The sequence below is a fragment of the Abramis brama genome, assembly GCF_963993115.1.
Source record: "Abramis brama genome assembly, chromosome: 3".
Lineage (NCBI taxonomy): Eukaryota > Metazoa > Chordata > Actinopteri > Cypriniformes > Leuciscidae > Abramis > Abramis brama.
The window spans coordinates 25346575-25359666 of NC_139965.1; positions in this window are offsets into that span (position 1 = coordinate 25346575).

The window sequence follows — 13092 nt, forward strand, 5'->3', positions numbered from 1 at the left end:
TACTTTAGATTGCAACTACTTAAAGGGTTAGTTCACCCAAAAATGAAAATTCTGTCAGTAATTGCTCACCCTCATGTTGTTCCAAACCCGTAAGACTTTCGTTCATCTTTGGAACACAAATTAAGATATTTTTGATGAAATCTGAGAGCTGGCTCACTCCTTCATAGGCTGTTTCATTCTGCCAGTCCAGCTCACGTCAGAGTTTGGGTTCAAGGTTAAATGTTTATTATCGGTCGACCACTTGAGGTAACTGATGATGTAAAAGCATTGTACCCATTGTACTGTTTGTGTATTGGGTGAATCTGAATTCTTTAGCTTGCATTCACCAGACACTGCTATTGGTTAGCACAATGATAACTTTCATGATATTACTCATAACATTTGAATTAAACAGATAAGACAAAGCTATTGCTGTTGGTCTAGAACACCGACTGATTAAATATGAAAAGAATAAAAGGCATGCTTAAGGTTACATTTATAGTACTAGACTATTCTGGCATTATCCAAAATCCTCATCTTCCTGTATTCTGGCAAGCAGGCAGATAGTGCTCTGTCAGATTGTTTATCACTATCTGCTTTCTCTCAGTTTGTGCTCAAGTGTAGGGTCTGTTTCATTTTGGCCTCATTAAACAGCTGCAGTCTTGTCCAAACATGCACCAAACACTCTTCTGCTCAATTCATATTGTTCCTTTAATCCAGCTCTTACTGTATATGGTGCTCTGGTTTCCAGCGCTTTGATCTCACATCATCCCTTCAACAGTTTTACAGTTTAAGATTCCAGCTCTGACTTGGCAGTCTGAACACTTTAGTCTGAGATTGAGTTCTCTATTTATTCAGTATCTCTGTTTACATAGACACATGCTTGTTCTCAGTGTTTGGGTTTAGAGCATACTTAAAGGCTGTTAAGAAGATTCAGGAGTACAAGAGGGTGCATCATTTATTTTTGTTTTACCATGAGCTAAATACTTGCATAATTAATTTGCCTGCCCTAAATATTTTCTACAAAACCTTGCATAGAAAAAGACTCTCTCATTATGATAATCTGTCCAGGTTTACTGTTGACTCCTATATTAGAGAAACAGCGTTTTAGGATATATTCCTGAAGACAGTAGTGTAATATAATATATCAGCAAGACTAATATATTGGCTGATATTTGACTTTTTTTTTTTTTAAATATCGCCCAATATGTTTTTTTGTTTTGTTTGGCCGATAAGTGTCAAAAGTGGGACTTTTTTTGACAGCGCAGAGAGCGGCGGTGCCCATTCCTGTTCCCATTGTCCAACTTCATTAGTTTTCTGTCTTTGTTTAAGAGTTCTAATGTATTATTAGACAGAGATGTTGAAGACAGTAAGTGGTATTTGAAAAAGCATTGTAGCGTTTGCATTTCAATTATTAGTAACAGAAAAGCTACAGCTAATACTTTATAGTATACCCTCAATGTTCACCAAATACACATTTATATCTTTTAAACAAGTCTTTGAATATCGAATAAATATTTAATTATTAAATATTTACTTTATTAGAATTCTCTGACTCTTCAACCTTTACAAATAGCCACGTCATTTTCAGCTCTTACTGGCATATAAAGAAAAGTGAACAGAATCACACATTTAAAAGTGGATCATGAAGTAAGATTGTAAAGATAGGCTAAATGTCTATGACACAACTGAAGACACATACATGTGTTGTTCTTTTAGGATAAGATTATCATCATCTTTGGGGTTTGGTATCTTAGTGAGAAGTTACATTGAAAACACTTTCTCAGTAAATTTGAAATAAAGCAATAATAATAAAACAACTTATACCTACTACAGCTTCGGCCTTACATTCTTCACCATTTTACTGAGAAAAAAAAAGAAAGTATTTTATTGCTGATATTAATCCATACAGCATGCAGAGATGCAAACTTTCAAAACCAGAAATAGTGTAGTGGGAACCTTTTGCGTATTATTTACAATGCATTGTGATTTGAGAGGCACTAATCCTAATTCTGCATACGATTGCAAATTAAGATGCAGCCATTGTATTATTTGGCTCTGAATCACAGTAAGTTGGCATCATTGAAAGCTTTCTTTGGGAGAAAGCTTTCACACTAACTGAACGAACCAAACTGTCTTCAGATTGACTACAAACCACATCAAAAGCTCTAGTGTAAAGCACCTTAGACGGAAGAAAAAGAAGGAAAAAGTGTGTACGGTGAGAAGAGGACTGTCAGCCTGCATTAGGTTACCCTTTCCACTCCTGGCCGTTAGGGGACAAACCAATGAGATTTTTCAGAGCACCACTAAATAGTTCCTGACTGATGCTGGCTGAGAGGCCATGTTTGTGAAATCTGCAAGTGACTCAGAGACTGTGGGGAAAACCGCCAGAGACTCCTAGGGACGTTTGCGATTGGATCAACAACTTGTCAGTCAAACCCTTGCGTTTGTTAATGGGATGTCCTTGAATAGACTGCCAAGGAGTCTGTTGCTGTATATTTGCTGAGTGTGAGCTCACTTGGGCCAGTGGTGCTGCCAGATTTTGTATTAATCGTGAATGCGAGTAAGTACAAAGAATAGAGGTGGGTGACAAATATTTATGAATCTGTACCTTCTAATCTCACAACTAGAGATTTTTTCAAGGATCCAGCTTGTTTCACCCATCTTAAATCTTTAAAGTTCCACTTTACATGTGAAATCAGCTGAACAGCTTATGTAATGAGTTCTTTGGACAAACTGATTTGTCATTCCAAGCCTTTTTTTTTTTTAGTCAGATGCTATGGCACTTTACTTTTTTTTATTTATTATACGTGTTTTTAAAGTTTAACTTTTAGTTGCTTTTTAGATGATTACACAATTATATCTAAATATAAAAATAGAGGAAATTAGCATGTATATTTAAATCCTCAATTGATTTAGCAATACCAATAAAATGTACAAAATTGCTAACATCGACTGATAACTGATTTACCGTTACATATTGTGCGTTCCTACTAATACCATATCTTTAGTTCCAGATACTTCAAATGACTTTATGCACTTCTAGCACTCTTTATTTAGTCTTTTGTTCCAGCCTGGGATTTAGGTCTGTTTACTTCATAAAAAAAAGTAATTTGATAACATTCTGGCTAGGTCAAATCAAGAGTGGGCTGTGATGGATTGGGGCCTCATATCATTTCATTCCAGCTCCCTTAAGCTTAAAAATTTCAGTGTGCCTCCTCCCAGTGTGCCCACTCCCCCCACGTCTCTATAGTAGTTCTGCCTTACTGGAAGTGAGATTATTGATAGGTCTCATGTGTGCATTGATGTGGCTTGGGCTTTAATCAGCCTTATCGATCCAACCACACAGGCAAACATTTGAGAGTGCATGCTTTAAAGCAGCATTTCAGAAAAGGCCACAGAGATGTTATGAAATTATTTAATTATGTAACAGGTTTTGGATTGTCTACCTAAATGCACAGAAGAGCTCATAAAGCTACTCAAAAATGGCTGATTAAAAAGATTCTGCATTTTATGCACATAATTCCAAGCTGTTGGTGGAAACTCAATGTTCTTCCTACTTAAAGGCAGGGTAGGGGATTTGTTCCAGATTTTTTTTTTGTTATGCTGGTTGAAATTCTCTTCACATTCTGATAGCAACCACTAATTTAAGTGGTCTAAATGTATTTATATGTCTGTGGAAGGTGTAGGACCATAGAATGTTCGCCCAATTATTGCATTCGGTCCGAGGGCAACGATGCAATGTCCTACCTGCCTGTTAACATATGTATCTCCATACCTCCACGCACCCTGCTTGTTCAGACATCATACGTCATCAGCTCATTTCATGCTATGCAGAGTTGTAGACAGACGTCAGTCACCGAGCAGCGCAACCAAAACAGCAGCCACCTTTTACAGTTCCTCCTGAACCAAAACAACTAGCTTATTCTGCGTCCACGGCCACGCCATAACCACTGTAATTTGTATGAGATGAAAAACCATGACATTATACTCGGAGCAGTTCGTGACTTGAACTTATGTGTTTCAAAAGCAACACTATCAATGCCAAAATGAACCCACAGCAGTCAGGTGATACAGGTCAGTGCTCTTTAAGTTATTTACACCCATTATTATTGTAATGTTATGTGCTTTGAGACATGAGGTAGTTTAACACTGTCTCTCGTGATGCTTTGCTCCCTGCTGTACGCGTTCATGTGTTTTGCAGGAGGCGTGGCTTTGGGGAGCACTCTAAAGGGAGGGTGGGATCTAATGCTTTCAAATCTATCTTGCTATTGCTAGCCTCTCTGAAAAATTGCCTACCTTACCTGTAAGGTTATGTTTATAAGCCTAGTGTCTTGGTAAAACATCTCACAAACCAGGCATTAGTCACAATATATCGCAATACAAAAATGCAACAATATGTATTGTATCATGGATAGCGACAAAATGTAGTTAACCCAAAATAAAAATGACTGTGTGCAAAAAAAAAAAAAAAGCATCCTCTGAATTGAGATGCAGCAGTAGTCGTGTCTGGTGTCATGCAGGGATGACGTCAATACACACAAACCATTTATGTTTCTTTTTGGAAATGTATGCTTTTAATAAGTAACTAGATAAGAAAGTTTGGGGTGTGAGTGTGCAGAACAAAACAAAGTATTTTCAAGTTATGTTTACCACAGCACAGGCTGTATTTTACTGGCTTAATCTAAGCCTTGTCTGTGAAACTGGGCCTGAAACTGGGCACTCTCAAAAAGTTTAACATCAGCCAAAAAGACCCTCCTTTTAAACCAGTCAAAGAATTAAGTTTTGAAACAGGGCACTGTCACCTATCTCCTGTAGTTACGGACCAAGTCGGATTGCCGTGATTTGTGTGCGCCGTGCTGTGACGCTGTGCTGGTTCAGGTTTCTTCCTCCACAGGCTCTGGCTCTCGGCTTATTGGCTGACCTTGATAAGCCAATGCAGAAGTGGCTGGTGCAGCAGAAACATACCCTCTCCTTCCCGCGCCTGGCACTGGCATTCATTCAGAACCAGGTCTGATGCTGTAAACAGCTAAAATAAACAAAGGGAGGATGCTAAATTAATCGCAGTGAAACGCACACACAAACGTCATTGCTCAGCGTTAAGTTTCAAACAAAGGAAGCTCCTGAAGAACAAAAATTTTATTACATAAATTTAAATAGCTTGGCCTTGCATAATGGAAAAAGGAAGCTGTTTGATGTGGCTGAAAAGTGGACTAGATTTTAAACAAATGTGTTAGCCAAAATATAAGAGTGGAAAACTGTGCTTCTACTTCCATCTCTTTTTATAAAGTTTATAAAGTTGTCACAGATAGTACTGATAACTCTAACTGATATGAGTGTACAGCAGATACTTTAGAATTTGCTCTCAAATGTTCCCTTGAAGTATAGGGAGATCAAGGAGTGTTGTGTCTGTGATTCTAGTTTTGCACCATGTTTCTTGACGTAATGTTCTCATATATCTGCTACAAGGTAATATAATTTAGAAACCAACTCTTACCCTTCAACTCTGTAAATTAATATCAAGCACAAAGTGTGCTGTTTTTAAAAACCTCCCACAACACTAGGGTGGGTGGTAAAAAAAAAAAGAAAAGAAAGAATTTATTGTGGTAATTACATTTACTTGAAATGAAAAGCGTGTGTGAGAACCTGTGGATGATCCCAGATCTGTCATTAAAAGTAATTTATCATGATAAAAAATTTAACTGTAAACCACCCAACCTTTAAGGTAACTTTTTACCTTAAAATGGATTATATTATATTATATTTTACACTAAGATTTAAGGTCATGTGTGATAGGGATTCAGTTTGGTTAGCATTAAAATTCATGTTACAACATTGATCTCACCCTCTAGTTAAAGGGATAGTTCACTCAAAAAGGAAAATTCTGATGAAGATATTTAAAGAAATTTCTCACACAATGAAAGTCAATGTTTACCAAAATTGTTTGTTTACCGATTATTCTTCAAAATATCTCGTGTAGAAAGTAAGTCATACAAGTTTGGAACGACATTATGACAGAATTTTAAGGGTGAACTATTACTTTAAGAATTGGAAAAAAAAATATGTAGGAGAGATTTGTATGCTCATATACCGTCTCCTTTTTTTGCCTTCAGCTAGTGTCCTGATGCCATGGCAACAACATGACCCTTGAAAGTCTCTTCGTCAGTAGCACATTAGTAGAACCATTTTTCCATTTTGTTCTCAGACCATTATTTATCCATTGATTGAAATTGACTAAGTGCACATGCTTGAATTCTAATGGACTCACATGCAAGCATATACACACACACTAGGCATTTGCAACTGACATAATCACATTTTCTTATATCTCTGTCAATCTCTATTTATGTCTCTCTGCCACTCTTTGTAAAAAAAACTGAGCTTTCCAGAGAAAATTTCCTCTGGAAGAGCTGAAAATCCATTCTCCTCATCACCATGGAAACACTGTCAGATTCTGACGACCCCCTTGTTAAGGCGAAGGCGCTATTCCAGCCCGTATAAGCTTAAGAATGTCTTGGTGCACACCTCACTTCTTGCTTTGTCTTTTTTTGTATAAATGTATGTGACCTTTGGATGACAAAACCAGTCCCATGTAGCACGGGTATATTTGTGGCAGTAGCCAACAATACATTGTATGGGTCAACATTATCGATTTTTCTTTTATGCCAAAAATCATTAGGATATTAAGTAAAATGTTCCATGATAATATTTTGTAAATTTCCTACCGTAAATATATAAAACATTTATTTTTGGGAGTGAATGCAGCACAATTGCGAACATATATGGACAACTTTAAAGGAGATTTTTCTCAACGTTTCGATTTTTTTGCACCCTCAGATTCCAGTTTTTCAAATAGTTGTATCTCGGCCAAATACTGTCATATCCTAACCATAGATCAATGGAACCATACATCAATGGAACCATACATCAATGGTCAATTCAGATGATGTATAAATCTCAATTTAAAAAAATTGTCCCATGTGACCAGAGTCACACGTTACTTTTTCACAATTACTATTTATTATTTTAAGTAAAAAAAATGTGTGTGGACACCATGAAATCAAAATTAAAAATTAAAAAAGATTTTGATAAATCAAAAAGATTGTGGTATTTATTATAAATGATTTATTTGTGCACATCTGTTCTGATTAATCTTTAATCACAACAGCGTCCCCTCCCTATTTCAGCAACTTCTCTCCTCTGATTCATGTTCAAGTTCATTTATAAAAAACATTAAAAACCAACCAACATTGAACCAAAGTGCCGTAGAATTAGAAAAATACAGTAAAAGAAAAAGGAAGAAAAAAAACAGTAGGAGAGAAAGAGAAGAACTTAAAGTTATACAAATGATGACGAGGACGGGACTCACATGACATCACAGCAATAGCAAACCACAACAATCCAATCAATTACAGACAGACAAAATCCGCCCTACATTTTTCTTGTTCGAGAAGCCTTTTCAGTCGGATATGTCACAATAGGGAAGAAAAGACACAGCTTTTATGCTACCTTTAATTAAGTAATGTACTGTAATAACTTAATATAAAATTGAAAAAAAGAAATGTTTATATGAAGTATATAATGTAATCACAAAATGTATTAATTTTATTATAATAATGTAATTTATGATTTTTATTGTTCACTTTGCATGCATCTCTGTGATCCAGTTAATGTAGTGGTTTCTGGTGTGGGATAGCTCGGCTTAGTACAGAAAGTTCAGGTGATCATATGTTTGAGTTCCCCCAGAACTGTCAGACCCCGGGAGCCGTCAGCACTTTCCTCAGTGTGGGGCACTAATGACTGAAGAGAAGAGGTGACAGGAGAGTTGATGAAAGAGTGTGTAAGTGAGAGATGCAGGAGGCAGAGTGGGACTGCTGCGGCCTCATGCCTCACTGCCCTTCTGTTTCTGCCCGCTATGAAATGCCACAGCACCCTTCCTGTCTGGCCCTCCCCCCTCACCTGCTTCATCTGTCCTCTGCCTTTTCCCTGCCCTCTGGACAACTGTCATAAATCACTTCTCCAGTCCTGCCTCCTGACTCAACTTGTACTGAGCTCTTAGCCAAAGACCTCGACCCCTGTTTATTTCTTTTAGCCCTCGGTGACTGCAAGTCCCTCCTGCATACATGAGGCTATGTATGTTTGAAATGTACTGAAGCGTCCCAAGGGCCCCAATACTCGGAAGAAAGAGAGTGCAGGTAAATAACAAATGATATTTCAAGTTATACTAATTAGAATCTGATGTTCATGTTCTGATGTATTTAACTGCTGTGAGTATCATATATAGTGTGTATTATTATATAAACAGATGACAGGAAGCAATATAAGCATATTATATAAACAATGTTTCGAAGCTTTTTTACTTGTAGAAAAATATTAAGTTGCACAACTGTTTTTAGCATTGATAATAAGAAAGCAGAAAATCAGCCCAGCAGGCACCGGACGTCAATATGACATCAGACTGACGTCAACATCCAACGTCTGTCCGACGTTGGATTTTGGTTGGAAATGAAAATCGAGTTGACGCCAGAACCCGACGTCAGACTGACGTCAACATCCAACATTTATCTTCTGGCAACTCAACTGATATCACGTAATTTCAAAATCTAAAACCTTCCTGGTGTTGATGCTAAAGGGCAGTAGGAATGTGAACATATAGAAAAATCATTAACATTTACTTGTGTCTGTTGTGAGTATGTATTGTACACAAAAAAAGAGAGAAGAATAAAAAAACAACTGACTGAGCAATATATCACTATTAGATGGTACCAAAAGCAATGTTTGGGATCACACACTTAATTAAGTGATATCACTAGTCTGTAATAATAATTGTGCAAAGAGTTGGCAACATCAGCACATATTTGAAAACAGGGCTTCAACGTCTAATGATGTTAGAATTTGACGTTGTGTGGACGTAACCATTATGATGTCAAGGAGACGTTGGGTTTTGGTCACCATACCTCATGACTAAATGTCAGTGTTTGACGTCAGTATGACGTTGGCTTGAGATGTTGGCTCAACGTTGGATTTTGGTTACTTTACAACACAACCTAAAAACAACAAAATATCAGCATCTAATGATGTTAGAATTTGATGTTGTGTGGACGTCACCATTATGACGTCAACAAGATGTTGGAATTTCGTCACTTTACAACACAACCTAAAAAGAATAATATATTGATTAATATTTTTAATTTTGGTCACCCGACGCCGCGACCAAAAATTAACCAAATATCAACGTCTTATGACGCTGTGTGCCTGCTAGGAGCATATTAGAATGATTTCTGAAGGATCATGTGACACTGAAGACTGGACTAATGATGCTGAAAATTCAGCTCAATCACAGGAATAAATTACATTTTAAAATATTATGTAAGGGATAATGTAGGCTATAGCGAGGAGGTTGTTATAGTGAATAACAACCCTGTCAGCCTGAAGGGGTTGTTACATGGCTACCTACAAAATAAATAAATAATTTGACACAAAATATTGATTTAAAAAGGAGTTTATTGATTTAAAAACGATTGTATTGCTTCCGCTAAAGAAAATAGTTCCGCGTTCCGCGTCCATAACAACGCTCTGTTTTTCATGGCGGTGTGTTACACTTCGCAGCGGTCTGTTATCAAGAAATAACAGACCGCATTCTACATTGGAATTCAACCAAGCCATGTAATAATAAGTTTTAATTTACATATTAAAACTTATTTTAAATTGTGTTCAAATTCCACAATATTACAGTTATTACTGTATTAAAAAAAAATCAGCCTTGGTTTGCATAAGAGACTTTGAAAAACATCAAATTATCAACGTTATTTATCTATTTTAAACACATTTTTGATATGTGTAAAAAAACAGTTCTGGGTTGTTGTTTATTATTTATTTTTTATTTGTGTGGAAAAGTTGAAGTGGAACAACAGCTTTTTGGCATATTTGTTTCTTTGTTCTTTTGTTTGTGTCTAAAAATAGTAATACCCAAAGTTGAGATATGTTTCTCTTCATTTTTCTCTTTGAAATGAACAGGCAACAATGTGAACTGGGATTTGTTTTCTTTGTGCTAAACCACACCCTCAGTATGTGATGCATTGCCAACTACATGTATGCCTAGGGCAGACAGCACTGTGAGTAGCTATTTAACAGTGTTCTAATATATATTTGCAATAATCAGTCTAAGTCTGTCTTGGATCTGTCCATTTCCTGCTCTAACAGTAAATGTTATCAACCAGCATGGGTCCGATGGACCCCTCAGCCAGCTTTTAGAGATACTAGTAGGACTATGACTGCACAAGGGGGTCTCGACCTCATCGAACCCCTCCATAATGCCAACATTTCCCGAGGCCTCTGGAGGTATCGGCTCATGTGTGGGAAAGCCTCAGAGTTTAAGTGAGGTGAAAGGAGGAAGAAGAACAGAAAGTGGGTTATTCCAAAGAAAGCTTGTTTACATGCATATTAGATCACTTTGTGCATATTTCATATCACAAGTGTGCCAGCTGCCAAAATGGCTGGCATGTAAAAAAGCTTTATTTGTGGATAGATTCCCCAGCATAAGTGTATTTTTTTTTTTTTCTGTGTATGTGTGTATCGTGTTCATGCATGTTAGTATTAAATGTCATGCCCTGAGAGAACGGGTGATTGCCTGGCGTTATGTTGTCATGGCAATTATGAGGGGGTTGTTGTGTGAGGGTTCTTTACTGCTGTAACAGGTCTGACAACAAGCTGCTGGTGGACGGCACCGTCCGTCTCTATTGCCTGACTTGAATGAATCTGCCTAATAAGGGCATCTGTCTGTTTATTTGTTTGTTTGATTTTCTCTCCCTGTATTGCTGCATTCATCTCCTTATTAGTCTCTGTGTCCGCTCGTATCATTGGCCGTCTCTGTTAGATTTCCCTCTGTGATTTAATGGAAGGGGCTGTAGTCCAAGGCTTCCGAGTTAATCTCGCTGCAGTGGGTCATGTGATTAATTGTGTCCGCCGGCCAGTTGAGGGTGTAACTTATGGCCGGGGATAATCAACACGTTTCCCCCCTTGGGAAATCTCCATCTTAAACCCATCCGGTGATCCTCAAAGCAGGGACAAACTACGACAAGTAGTTTTTAAATGCCAGCTTTAATCAATGCGAGTCCTCTGCTCAGCTTGCCAGTCGCCATCTCCTCAGTTAAGCACCTCACTGTCATCTGTGACTGAAAGGTGTGAGGTTTTAATAGGAAAACCTGCTGTGGCTGTCTGGTGTTGTATTTTAGTAACCACCTCTCCTGACCTTGGGCTACTTCTGCTGCCCAGACCCCTACTTGCTGGTGAAAGACCATTGCAGCACACATTAAAACACATTTGAGAGAGGAAACACACAAAAATGTAGTGTGAGATGAGAAAGTGTCACTTCGATTGTATGACCTTTTTTAAATGACATTATAAAGTATTAAGTAGTTCTTTAGCGAGTCCCGCACACTTTTAAAGATGATAATTGGCTGGGACACAAGTGTCAGCTCTGTACTCAAATTTATTAAACATATATAAATTATGTATTGCAAAAAGGACAGTGCAACATGAATTATGCAGTGTTTATTATTGTAATTAGAACGGATTAGACCGACTGAACTGAGGATGATGAGCATAACATGCATTTCCAAGACTTTGTTTCTAAATTTAGTAAATGAAACGTGTCCCGCGATGGTTTTTGAACATTTATCTGAATTTATTTGCACTTTCTGTGTGCATGTAGATGTGTGAATATGAGTAGAGTATGTGTTTAAATGCATAGTGTTTTACTCATCTGCATAGCTCATGAATAGATTAGACCAGTCATTATCCAGTTCTCCATTTTTAAAGCCTTGATCTGAAGTGTCTCGAGGACCTGCCGAGAAACAGAATAAAAGAGACAGAAAAGTCTATTTTCTTTCTTTTAGTAGAGACCTCAGGACATGCAAGTTGCTGACACGTCACTTTCTAACTGACCTTCATGCTCTCTGATCAGGATGGACTTGCCTGTTGGTCATGTGATTCCTACATGCCTTTAATGCATTTGCTTTTGTTCTGTTTCTGCTGTCATATGTCATCAAAGACATTAAATTCAGTTTCCGTGCAGATAAGATCCCCGGACTCCTCACTGATCTTTTTCATTATTTTTTGTAAAAGATCAAATTTTCATACACCCCTCTCTATTATTATTATTATTATTATGTTGGCTTGACAACCAGTCTACAAGTATAACCCTATATGAGAGCTTAGCTCACAATAGCAACCATCCAGATCACCTTAGCAACCATAAAGGAACATGAAAATCCATACCTCAGCATCAAAACACCATAGTAAATTGGAGTTGGCCTCGATTGACTTTGGACAGTGTACTGATATAACATAGAAAATACCTAGCAACTACCTATGACACCTAGCAACTGCTTAGCAACACCATTGCAACCACCCAGAACACCCTAGCAACCTAGCAACCACCCAAACATCTAGCAGCCACCTAACAATCCCATGGCAACCACTCAGAACATCCTAGCAACCACCTAACAATGCACTAGCAACACCCTAGCAACCACTAAGAACACGCTAGCAGCTCAATTAATTAATGCTAGCAGCGTGCTAAAATATGTTAGCAATCTGATAATTCATGCTAATAACATGCTAATTCATAGTAGTGTTAAAACATTTAAATTCATGTTAGCAATATGTTAAACCATGCTAACAACATGCTAATTCACATGAAAACATGTTTACAACATGTTAATTTGTGTTAGAAACTAAAATATGATAGCATTGTGATAAAACATGCTAATTCATGGTAGCAGCATGTTTAAACACGTTGGCAACATGATAATTAATGCTAGCAACTTGTTAAAACATGCTAGTGCATTTTAGCTATGTGCTAAAACAGTGATTTGTCCATGAAGCCCCCCCCCTTCTTACATATGAGAACCTGATTTCTGTTCTGGTCTGCGGATTAGTTTATCTATTAGTCAGTTCAGTTCTATCTTCCTCCGACCCTGCCTGTTTGTTTCTATAGTGTTTGATTGATTGTTAGTTCAGTTCAGGTGTATCTTGTTAATTTGCTCTTCAGTTCTGTCTATTTAAAAGTTCTGTGTTCTGTCTTGTTCTTTGTCAGTTCTTAACGTTGCA